The following is a 12,891-nucleotide window of genomic DNA, read 5'->3' as shown; positions in this document are numbered from 1 at the left end:
TTGGCCCTGAGAATCCCAGAGAAATGGAAAGGAACAATCTATTTTTTAAAAAAAATTCTAGCTCATATTTATGCTAGAACCACAGCACGCCTCTACAGGTTGAAGATACTGATCTTGAGTTGCATATGTACTATCCACTTCCTATGGTCAAGTTGCTCTTTAAGCCTCTTTCAAGACCATCAGACACAATCTGTACTAAGATCTTTCTCACTTCATGTCATTCATGGCTATCAAATCACTCCTTCCTCATCTACTGAACTGGATGAATGCAAGTGACAGTGACTCATCCCTGTGTATGCTGTGGGCTTGAGACGCATTGTGTTTTGATTGTTCCTTGAATTACTAGTGAATATTTTATTGTAGGGATCAGGAAACTGTCACATTTCTATTATTACTCTCTATTCATTTCTTTGGCATTCTTGGCAAGTTTCAGAACCCATCAAAGAATGACAAAATGACTTTAAATATAGGGATCACTTTGTTGTACCCACTGTTGAAAGTAAATCCCTTTGGGTGTGGAATGCAGCAGCCCTAAAACACCATCAGCTCCAAATGTTCACAATTAAAACTATGTTTTATGCTACAAATTGCAAAAGCCCACATGATAAACTACTGTATATAGTGTCAGATCCATAATTGGGGTGTGTTGTGGCCACCCTTGAATTTTGGCCTAAAAAGTATCTTGTGGCCAAAACTGAAAACCAGAATCCAAACCACAGCAAATCTAAGCAGGCAAAGGCTGATGACCAGGTCTTAGTATGCACTTGATCATGAGATAATCCAGAAGTTTTATAACAGAAGACGGTAAGTCTCTGGACCTCCAAGTATTGTTGTACACCATCTCTCCTCAGTCCCAGCCAAGGTATTAGGAATTTCAATCTATCTGGACTATAGCTTCCACCCCCATTTTTTCTCTTTCAGTTGCTTGCCCTTTATGCCATGTCTTTGCCAGTGTTCAAGGATTAATCTCTGCCAATCCAGGAAGATTACATGGGGAGTTAGTGTAGGGAGAAATAGTTCACTCACCCTGTTTCCTCAGTACATCTTGATCTGATTTCACTGCATACTGAAAGATCTTTATCCCATATCTTGTGTAATATGTCTAGTTATATCTCTGCTGCTGACAAAGGATGAAGCACTTCATTAGGGTTGGTTAGCATCCATTTTGAACAGGAAGTCAGGAATCCTTATTTTAAATTTAGTTATCTGAAGTCTTTAATAGTCTGTATTAGAGTGTGCTGAGTGAGTCTATTGCATTGCAGTTATGGTAGTCCTGATGCAGTCCCTAAAAGTGTGGGCTGCTTGTCTGGGTAAAGACTTCAAACCAGGATAGCTTCAGACTAGGGTTAAACACCAATAGTGGTTCTTGTTGCATTGTGACAATCTGAGTATAGAGTAAACATGAGCCTTCATGAGCCTTCTGGGAACCGTCAACTTCACACAGATGGCAAGAGTTGCTATGAAATTAAAAGACCCCCTAAAGAAGACATTAGCGATGCTGCTGAATTTCATATTTCCAAGTGAGGAAATGCAAATCTCAGCAGCTCCTAATGCTCACCTGAGATGGAAACCTCAGAACCTTAATAATCTTTCTCTGTACCCATTGTAATTTGAGTTGGAGAAAATTTTAAGTTTTCTCTCTGTCACTTATTCACTTACTAGTTTACGAGACACAAAGAGATGGTTAGTGACTGTAAAAAAGTAATACTACAATGAAACACAAAAAAGGGAGTACAGAAAGGAGGAATAGGAGGGGGAGAAGAAAATGTTTGAGAAGGAAGGAACTTTCAGACTTTCAGGAAAGTAGATGGAAGGGATGTCATCATATGCCTATAGAAATTATTGGGTGTATGTCCAAATGCTCAGAATTTAACTTAGACTAAGTAGCTTCTTGAAGTTTGGAGAAAATCACTATCAGTATCACTATCAAATTCTGCTTCATAATATGAAGCCAAATTGCATTCCTCATTTTGAATGGTAGATGAAAGAGACATTAGGGTACTGTGCCAAGATGTCACCTCAAAGGCAACTACAACAGTTAACCTATGTCTCCATAAACTGATAGTTTGGGCCCATCATTCTCTCTCAGCCCGACCTACCTCACAGGATTGCCACTTTGAGCTTCTGGAGGAAAAGCAGGATATACATTTAACAAACAAATAAACTAATTAAATTATTGAAGCCCCTACACCGAGATAAAAACTGTGACACAAGATAGACACAATTGATTACAAATTCACCAGTTGGAGTCCTTGACTTGGATCAAAGCAGCAAGTCTGGTGGCCCATCTTGCTAACTTTGTAATGGCAAGAACCTTAGTAGGATTATGAGGGCACTGATCTTCGTTATTGTGTATATTTGCATAGCTAGTGCATGCATCAAACTACCTGGCAACAGTCTGCATTTCACTTTCTTCCCTGACTGGTATCCTAGCTAACTGGTGGCTAATTGGCACTCCTGTGTTTATTCTGTTGTAAGCAAAACCTCAAATAACAACAGTTTGATCAGGGTATGGAAGTGGTTTTTAACAAATCAGTGAGCAGCAGGGCAATTTAGGCAAAATTGGGAATGAAAAGAAAGCTAAGAAACGCAGGCAGCTATCAGTTGAACTGGAGAATGCCAAAAGGCTTTTGATCACCTAAAAGCTCTATTCACAGCAGAACCTATCTGAAAACATCCCGACTCTTCCTTACCCCTGGTCATCCAAGCTGATGCTTCTGAAGTTGCTGTTGGTTGTATACTGTTACAGAAAGACGATCAGGGGGTTCTCCGCCCTTGCGCGTACATTTCACACCAATTCTCCTATACTGAGCAGCATTGGCATGTTTGGGAAAAGGAAGCCTTTGCTGTCCATTTTGCGCTCCTAACTTGGGACCACCTATTAGAGGGAGCGCCTCACCCATTTGAGGTGTGGACAGATCATAAAAATTTCCAAGCACTCCAGTCTCCTAGGAAATTGAATCCCAAACACGTTCGTTGGGCACAGTTTTTCAGCTGTTTTAATTTCACTTTAAAATATCTCCTGGGGGGAAAAGTTTCTTGGCAGATGCCTCATCTCACCAGCCTCAGCACAACAGCAACAGGGAGGAGACTGTGGACTCTGTCATCCCTCCTTCGATGGGACTGGTTGCTGTCACTCGAGGTGCACAAACTTCTACCCTGCCTTCTCCACCAGCTGACTTGCAACATGAGCTGACTGTTGCCCAGCAATGAGATATGTGGCTGCTACAAAACAAAGCTAATCTCACAGAACACAGTGGAGTTTGGTGGTGAGGAGCTCAAATCAATGTTCCTGACACTTTATGCAAGGAAATTTTACAGAGCTGCCATGATTCCAAACCTGCTGGTCATTTTGGCTTTACAAAGACTCTACATTTGATTCACAGACAATTTTGGTGGCCCTCTTTAAGAAAAGATGTCCAAGACTATTATCTCCATTTGTCCTGTTTGTGCTGCCTCTAAACGAAAAGGGGGTAAGCCTACTGGGTTACTGCAGCCTGTGGCCAATCCCACTCAACCCTGGGAACAAATTGCCATGGATTTCATTGTTGATTTACCCAACAGCAAAAAGAAAACTGTTATCTGGGTGGTGACTGACTTATTTTCCAAACAAGCATATTTCATTCCATGCTCTGGGTTGCCAACGGTGCCCCAGCTAGCTAGGCTTTTCGTTCAACACATCTACCATCTCCACGGGGTGCCCTCATGTGTCACTTCCAATTGTGGGTCCCAATTCACCTCAAATTTTGGAAAGCCTTTCTTAAGCTCATAGGGGTGGAGCAAGCCTTAAGCTCCTCCTTTCATCCTCAAACGGACAGATCGACTGAATGATTGAATGCTGTTCTGGAACAATATCTTCACTGCTGTCTTAGTCATCAACAGGACAACTGGGTGGAGCTACTTCCTTTTGCTGAGGTCGCTTATAATAACTCTTTCCACCAGAACACTGGGTTCTCCCCTTTTCGCATTGTATCTTTGTTCCTATTCCAGAATTACCTCAAACTCTTGAGCAGCCTCTCATGGCTGATGACTGGATTGCATGTATCCGATGTAATTGGCCCCTCATGCTTCAAACCTAACAAGATACTAAAGACACTTACAAAAAATTTGCAGATCGCAAACGTGCACCTGAATGGGACCTTTCTGTAGGGCAAAAAGTTTACCTCTCCACTAAACACCTTAAATCAACTCAGCCTTCTAAGAAGTTGGGCTCTAAATTCATTGGACCCTTTCCTATTACCAGAGTCATCAATCCTGTTATGGTACAGCTACAACTACACAAAAATATGCAACATGTTCACCCTGTTTTCCATTGTAGCCTTCTCAAACCTTTCCATGCCTTGGATCACTGGCATCCTGATTCCCCTCCTCCTAACCCAATCATGATTGATGGTGAACAACACTTTGAAATTCAGGAAACCTTGGACTGCTGATGACACAGAGGTCACTTTCAGTACCTCATTCAGTGGAAACACTTCCCTAAAAGTGACAGCAAATGGGTGAACAGTCACCACATCCGCGCTCCCAACTTAATTCGTTCTTTTCATGACCATTTCCCTGATAAACCTAAATAACTTTGTTTATGATCTATGTGTTCTCCTTTGCAGGGTCGGCGTTCCCTGTTCCTGCCTGCCAAGACAACTTCTTTTTTCTAGGAGGGTGGCATGTCAGGCTCCCTTCTCTTGGTTCACCTGCCATTAGAGATTTCTACACATGTTAGCTGGCTTCACACATTCACCACATTCCCAGAGAACCAGCCTGTGTTAGCTTCACATTCCTTTGCCTCAAGCTTTTCAGCCAAGGATGTTGATAAGGCACCTGGGTTGATAATCACTCTAATGAACTGCCAGGAGGGGAGAACTCAGGAGTGAGAAACAGCTTGTTTGTGAGACAGGGAGGAGGGATGAGATCAGAGGAGGGAAAGAATAACTTTGAATATCTTGGCGCCAAAATCTCACTTGGAGCTTTGATTGCTAACCTGTGTTAATCAGATCCTTAATAAAGAATTCTTTAAGCTTTCTAATGGACTGTCTGGAGAATTTCTAAGTTAGGATCTTGGCACTGGGATCATCACAGGAAGAGCCAATCTATGTCTTACCCTTTGCTTTACTAAGACCCAATTTACCAAAGACCCAGTTTGAAGGGGGTGAGATAGGGAACTAGAACTGTGTAAATCAATGTTTACATGTGACTTCCACATATCTTAAAGTTGCCAAGTTTGAAAAAAACAGGTGTAAAAGCCAATGGTGCTTTGATTTGCAACTGCTCCTATTGCCTAGTTCTAGATTTGGAAGCTGGGAGTGGAGTTCATCATTTGTTAAACCTCTGGTCCAGGTTTATACACTATGGAGCACCACTACTAAATAAGCTAAACCAAAATAGATTCAGACTTTTAAGATTCTCTGTGTTTATTCAGCGCATATATAATGTGAGTTGTGCATCCCATCTTGGGGCTAGCAAATTATGAAGAATAAGAGGGAATACTATATAACTATCATGAGAACAGAGATCATGATGCTTCTCACTGCTCTGAAAATCACTTGGGTTGGGAGACCACATCTGCTTCTTAATGCAAAGTGTATCCTCACCCCCTCAGTCTTGGGCTGAGGTGGGGGGGACACATAGCTCCTGCTGGTTGACTGAACAAATGTTAACCTATTACACTTTTTCCCCATCTTCCTGTCAGAGGTTTGGCCCCAGAAGTCATAAAACCCCCTTTTGGGCCTTTTCCTCTGTCATGGGTTGTAAAGGAGGGAGGGAGGAGACTTGATTGATGTGAGTGAGAGCTGGAAACATCACAGAGCCAGCAAGAATTAGAAACTTCACAGACTCAGCAAGTTGACACCAGAATGCTGTGGCTAAAGTATTATCTGCCAACAGGCAGTGAAGAATGTTGCTGAAGCCCATGTTGTAAAACTGAAGGCAGTTGTAAATATTCAATTTCAAATGAAGGTGGGGACTTGGGTCTGATAAAGGAAGAGGACAGGGGGAAATATAATTACTTGAGTCTTTAGATGTGAGGGCAGTGGTACTGTATCTTCAATAAATGAAATACTTTACTGAGACCTAACTGGTTCCAGAGAGATTTCTTACTATTGAGGTATCTGAACCTCAATATTCCTCACACTTCTGGAGACTGAGAAGACATCTATAATCATGTGGTAATTGAGGACTGATGGAGAATGTAAAAGAATCATGTTTGAGAAACTAGCTCTCCTTCTCAAAAGAACCTCCTTTCTTACATTTTTACATTCTTATAATATCCTTCTGCTGTGTTGTTACATATTCCTTTGTTGAGGTTGGTGGGTATTTGCTTGTGAATCCCTGAGACAAGTATCTGCAAGGGATCCTCAAACACAAGTGCTATATTCTGTTTTCCATTATAGCTGTAGATATTTGTTCTTGGGTAGACAGTATGTTTCCATTGTACTAAGTAGTCCTTTCAACTAACATTTTCCATTCCCAAGAAGCCACTTGATGGTGATAGCTCTATAAAGATAAGGATAAAATGATCTCTTGTCTTATATGCTGTGAGATAAGATTTATTTCCTTGTGGGGATGTTTATTCCCCTGCTGTTGTACTCTGATTAACTTAGTGAGAAAAGTTAGAATTAATAAGGACCTTATCCTGCAGTCTAGCATGTTCCACATGGAATGGCCATTAGAATTTTCCTATGACTTCCCAGGATAGACAGAGTAATAAGGAGATAGATAATTTTTGTTAGTTTCACACAGCCTTCCTTAACCCATTGCCTAGTATATTGGTTTGGTAATGATGGGTACCATAATCCAACATACCTAGTGAAGGAAGCCACACAAATTCAGAATGCAATGAGAAGGAGCCTAGAAAGCATGGCAATCTTACCAACTTTCATTCCTTCCCAACATTATAGTGCCCATTTCCCCCTTGTGTTGATAGTGTTTCTCAGGTCTCAAAGGCTCAACAGCTCAATCTAACACCAGCACAGTTATATTGTTGCATTGAAAATAATTCAAGATGCTAATATATTTTTCTGTTCTGTTTGGTTTGTAGGACTTCTTGTCATCAAGCTCTCCACTGATCAATGAACATAACTTAAGAATACAATGGTCTCTGTTTTAGACATCCACTGTAAAGGCTTATATATTTCAGTTAATATTCTACTCCATGTTTTTTTCCTTTTGCTTCAGAGATTCCTTCTAAAATTCTATGATGTGAGACATGATTATGTGTCTTTGAGTTATGGAAATTCCATTTCAGTTTTCTACATTAATTTCATACATCAGATCATACCAATCATCTCTTGATACTGACAGTATTTGCTGTACACCAGTAATCATTTCTGTAACCTGGCCTGTTTGCAACAGGTGTTATGCATGCTTCCCAGGTCCCAAACCAACCTGGGTAATTAGTGGTGTGATCTGACAGTACTAGAGCCCCCTGATCCTTTTGATCGCAGGGCTGGGAGCTCCACCCTCCTATTCCTGTTCCATGCAGATTAGCCAGTGGCATGCTCCAACTGCTTAAGCCTTCACTTGGGGACCATTGGGGCACATCTATATGATGGTGTCTAATTGAGTTGGGGAATGATTAGCTTCATAAAGAGCTGGACTTAGTCTCATAATGCAATTTGCAGTTTGTCTCAGACAGGTGACTTTCTATTTCCTTTATCCAGTAGGGCTCACAATGCTACATGCTGACTTGTTTATAAAGCTGGAATGAGCAGCTGGGACCTGAGGGATGCCTGCCAATTACACTTACTGTTGAGGGATAATAGTTTTTGTTTTAATCTATGTGTTTTTTCATATACCCCATTGTGCTATACTACCCCTGTAATACCTGAGCGCTTCTGTTACATTTAAGAGAGTTCCTTGTTGTGCAACAGAAAATCTAAAGTGTCTTGTAAAATTTGGAGGCTGTTTTGAAACTTAACTGCATTACTGTTTCTGGAAAATGGCTCAAAATTGATTTTAATCTGTCTGCTAAGGATCTCTGGTACTGTTGGTACTATACTGTAGAACATCATTGGTCAGATTCACACATCAAGTTAATCCAGAATGTGGCTTGCTGGGTTTTGATTTTGTGCAGATGAGAATCAGTGAATAAAGCAGGGGTTTAAGGGCACTAAACCACAATTTAAAGCCATGGTTTGTGGCTGGTATATTGATCAGAAAATTTGGCTTGGCTTATTCCTGGTTTGTTTTTATGTCCAAGTTTCTAATCTATACTTGCACATGGCAACAGAATCTAACAATAAGAGGAAACAAACCAGAATTGACCAAGGAGGCCATGATTACTGTACTTTGCCCATGTGTAACTAGTTCTGGATTGTTCAGCAAACCATGGTTAAAACAAACCATAATTTCATGAGATGTGTGAGCACAGCCCATATATAACAATTGGTAGTAAGAAAAGAGAGAATTCTTCTTTTTCTTCAGTTTCACTTATGGGACAGCTCTTTATTTGACCAATCTTGTCCCAGAACACTATTTAGTATAAAATTAAAGATGGTGACATCAAATCCAAGAAATGCATTCTTGCCTGATTTAGTGTGTGCCTGACTTAATATGACAAAATGAGATGCGGCTCAGTTAGACTGCTACCAAATTCCTCTGGGCCTGGTTCCAGTGCGTGGAAAAGGTTTTGGTTGGGGAATAAGTTCTAGGAACAGAAACCATGGCCAGCTAGTGATTTGCTGTTTAATGCTGCTTAATGTATTGCTTGTTGTTGATGTTCCTTGCCATTTCTCTTGGGTCTGCAGCTTGTATCAATTAAATCAGCATCAGAAAATAAGCCCTGAAGCCTATTAATTAGGGTGATGAGAAGGAGATTGAGCATTCCGCCCAGAAGCTATGATTGCACCAGCATAAAACTCTGGGATGATATGCTGGGACAAGACAAACCTAGAGAATGGCCAAGGAAGATTCATGTCCTTTCTTCTTTCCTAGCCACAGCATAGCAGGCCACCCAACATAGTTTAATGTGGTCATATGGAGCTGCTAAAATGATCTACTTGCCAACAGTTCTGACACACCCAGGGTCCACAAATAATTCTAAACCAGAATGAGTGCATTTGCACATCATACTAAACTAAAACAAACAAAGCAGACTGTACTCTAGCTAAGTCTTTCTGTTGCTATACTTGGCAGAAACTTTTATATATTCTAGTTTTCAAGTGTCATCTTGAAATTGATTTCACTCTTGCTGCTCTCCTTAGTTCTGATACAATAGAACTGCAGCTTTCAAAGGCATAGGGATCCTGCCAAAATACAAAGGTTGACAACCCAATGCTTTGCAAAGCTGCCAGAATGGATGCTGTTCTATAAAGAAAAATCCCTCTGTTCTTAAGACAGTCGACTGATAAGTTGCTTTGCTGGTTATTCATCTTTGCTGTTACTCTCCTCTCTTTCATAATAGGACATAAAATTGGAGAGGAGGCAGAAATTCTCTGCTATATACCCATCCAAAGCTAAGCGTCTGCATCTTGGTTATTGTTTTGCCAGGTCCCAACAGCTCATTGCCTTTCTTGACTCTGGATACTGCTGCTGGGATTAAAGGCATAGAGGAAGTCATGATATAGTCTTCTGGGAAAATAACTGGAACCTCCAGATAAGCAGGCAAATGCACAATGGATGGGAATAGCTGCCTGAAAGGGATGGAAGGGCATGGACAATATGACTAACAATTTGGGACTGACTGGAGCCTGTCAAGATGAAGCTACTCATCCTTGGATTATTTATGACGATTGCTACCACACTTTGCTTTACTCAGGTAGGCATTTGTAGGCCTGTTGTCTCTCCTTTCTTTTTGCTGGAATCAGACTTGTAACCTTTTACATGCAAAGCACAGAGCTACAGCTCTGCATGAAGCCTTATTAATTCTGGTCCATGTAGCATCTAGAGATGGATGTCATGGGCCTCAGGGTCAAAACCAGAGTTTCACACCCTTGGTGGCCCAAAAGCCACCCAGAGACTGATAATGAGGATGGCAGTTACTATAATATAAGAATGTGAAAGTATCTGTAAAATATAGGAGGAGAGGAGAAGAGAAATATTTGTAATAATCAGAAGATGAAGATGTTAACAAAAATATGAAAATAGAAGATCAAATAGAACTGATGGAGAAAACTGGTTTTAAGATTGAGAAAAAAGTAAAATATTTGGGCATTATAATGAGAAATGTGAATTGAATGTTATTTCAAAATAATCATGTGAAGACATGGAATAAAATTAAGAAGGACATTTTAAGATGGGAGAAATTATAATTGTCACTGTTAGGGAGAATTTCTGTGATAAAAATGAATATTTTGCCTAGAGTGATGTTTCAAACAATATCTGTTTTGACAACTGATGTACCATTTAAGCAATGGCAAAAAGATATATCTAAATTTGTATAGCAAGGGGAAAAAAAACACAAAGTGTTACAAGATGCAAAGGAAAGAGGAGGATTGGGTTTACTGGGTTTGAAACTATATTTTGCAGCTTGTTGTTTGGTTTGGATGAAAGAATGGGTGTTGTTGAGAAACAAAAGAATTTTACAGTTAGAAGACCACAACCTGAGGTGTGGATGGCATGGATTTTTATAGTATGATAAAGTTAAAGTCTACTCCAGGAAATAAAGCCAGACTGCTCACTTGAGGGAATGATATTAAAGGCAAAACTGAAATACTTTGGCCACATCATGAGAAGACAGGACACCCTGGAGAAGGTGCTGATGCTAGGGAGAGTGGAAGGCAAAAGGAAGAGGGGCCGACCAAGGGCAAGATGGATAGATGATATTCTAGAGGTGACGAACTCGTCCCTGGGGGAGCTGGGGGTGTTGACCGACAGGAAGCTCTGGCGTGGGCTGGTCCATGAAGTCACGAAGAGTCGGAAGCGACTAAACGAATAAACAACAAAACAAAGTTAAAGTCAATGTGGATTTTAAAAACCATTTTATTAGACATGCCCCATTGAGAATATGGAATAGATATAAACCCAGGCTATTCCCAAAAACACTTCTATGGATCTCAGCACCAGAAGCATTTTATAGAAGAGAAACAACAGGCAAAGACAAATGGTTAACGTACCAAGAATTATTGGAAAAACACCAAGGGGAATATAAAATTAAATAAAGAGAGGAACTAATGGCAGAAGGACATAGTTATCAATGGTTTTCCCATTTACAGTTATCAGAAAGATTTAAAATGGATAAAAAGACTTATGGTATGGAGCAAAGTAAGACAGAATTTGAAGTGCAATTGTGTATTGATGATGAACATGTAATTGCTAAAATATATGAACTTTTGCTGAAATTTGAAACAGAGTTAAAGAATGTATGATAAAGTGGACTAAGAATTTCAGTCATAATATACAGATGGATCAATGGGAAAATATGTGGTCTAAAGGGTTGAAATTTACATTATGTTATGATCTTAAAAAGAATTTTTATAAAATGATGTATTGTTGGTACATGACACCAGAGAAATCTGGCTGCTGGACCTCACAAGGATTTCCCAGCAAGAAAAAAGCAGCATGAGCACCGAACTGCTATGCCATACGATTAAAAAAAAACCCAGAGAAATTATCTAGAATGTATAAAGGCATTTCAAATGTATGTTGGAAATGTGAACAACATGAAGAGACATTTTATCATGCTTGGTGGACCTGTAAAAAAACTAAAAAAAATTGGATTCAAATACATACATTGATACAGAGGATTTTAAAGATTAATATTCAGCTGAAGCCAGAACTTTACCTTTTAGGACTGATGGATAAACAGAGCCATGGAAGATTATTTCAATATATGGTTACTGTGGTGAGATTACTATATGCACAAAGATGGAAAGATTCAGCATTACCCACCATGGAGGGATGGTTGGTGAAATTGACAGGACTTGCTGAGATAGCCAAACTGACTTCTTTGATTAGAGAAAAGTCATTATTGACATTCCTCAATGACTGGAAACCCCTTATAGAATTTTTGCATAAAAAAGAAAATGATTTTCTGACTTACGGTTTTGATAATTAGAAAGAATAAGTTATAGAAATAAGGGAATTATGATGAAATCTTAGAGAGTTTTGATTAGAATTGTATGTATAACTGCTGAGAGGAAGATTGAAAACCATTTATTTATTTAATCTTTTCTGCTCTTTTATTTTCTTTTTTCTTTTTTCTTTTTTCTTTTTTCTTTTTTCTTTTTTCTTTTTTCTTTTTTCTTTTTTCTTTTCTCTTTGTCTTTTCTTTTCTTTCACATTTACTTCACTATTTTTTTCTTTCTTTGAATGTATTTCTTATCTATGTAAAATCTTTTAATAAAAATTATTTTAGAAAGAGAAGTATTTGTAATACGCTTCATAATTGAAGTATTAGCACACATGGCTCTCTAAAGGTGATACCTGCAAGCCTACTGTCCAGAGTGTAAATGTGTTGGATAGATGAAACAAATATAAAAATATTTGTTATATTTATAACTTGCCTTTCATGCAGTTGCTCAAGGTGGCATATACAGTGCTCCCTCCTCCTCCTCCTCCTATTGGGCTGTGGAGAGAGGACCTTCTATTCTTGCTACCTCTTCCTTTTCTATCTTCAGTTTATTGTAACGATTCACAGTACCAGTTTTGCCCCTGAAGGTCACTTCCTCTGCTCCAGGAAGGGAGAGGAAGACTTATACTTGACTGCTGGCAATAACAGGATCAGAACTGTGTTGTGACTCCATTAGACCTGATGTACCAACTACTAGCATAACAAGGCCAGAGCGTCAATCCATGCATTGATCTTGCATCAGAAGTTCAAGCAGACCACTGTGTGTAGTTGTTTGGTGGGCTGTGAACTCCTTTGCATTTCAGTTCAATCTCTACAGAATAACATTCTTATTGCTTCTGGGTTTTTTCCCCCAAATGTCTGGTCTCCTGGTATATGTTAGAAAATAG

The 12,891-nt window shown here is 39.6% G+C and overlaps 1 long non-coding RNA gene across 1 annotated transcript in view; it reads left to right on the top strand.

Moving 5' to 3' along the window:
• The window catches only part of LOC134493329 (uncharacterized), a 126,108-nt gene extending 114,017 nt beyond the window's left edge, over nucleotides 1-12,091 (top strand). Inside the window, exons 2-3 of the long non-coding RNA XR_010067576.1 lie at nucleotides 9,484-9,751; nucleotides 11,724-12,091. This is a non-coding gene — a long non-coding RNA (uncharacterized LOC134493329). The remainder of the gene's footprint in view (nucleotides 1-9,483; nucleotides 9,752-11,723) is intronic.
• The last annotated feature ends 800 nt before the right edge of the window (nucleotides 12,092-12,891 follow it).

The sequence above is a fragment of the Candoia aspera genome, chromosome 3 (genome assembly GCF_035149785.1).
Source record: "Candoia aspera isolate rCanAsp1 chromosome 3, rCanAsp1.hap2, whole genome shotgun sequence".
NCBI classification, from domain to species: Eukaryota; Metazoa; Chordata; class Lepidosauria; order Squamata; family Boidae; genus Candoia; species Candoia aspera.
Note: the sequence above shows the minus strand (reverse complement) of the source record. Positions and strands in the feature narration are given on the sequence as shown.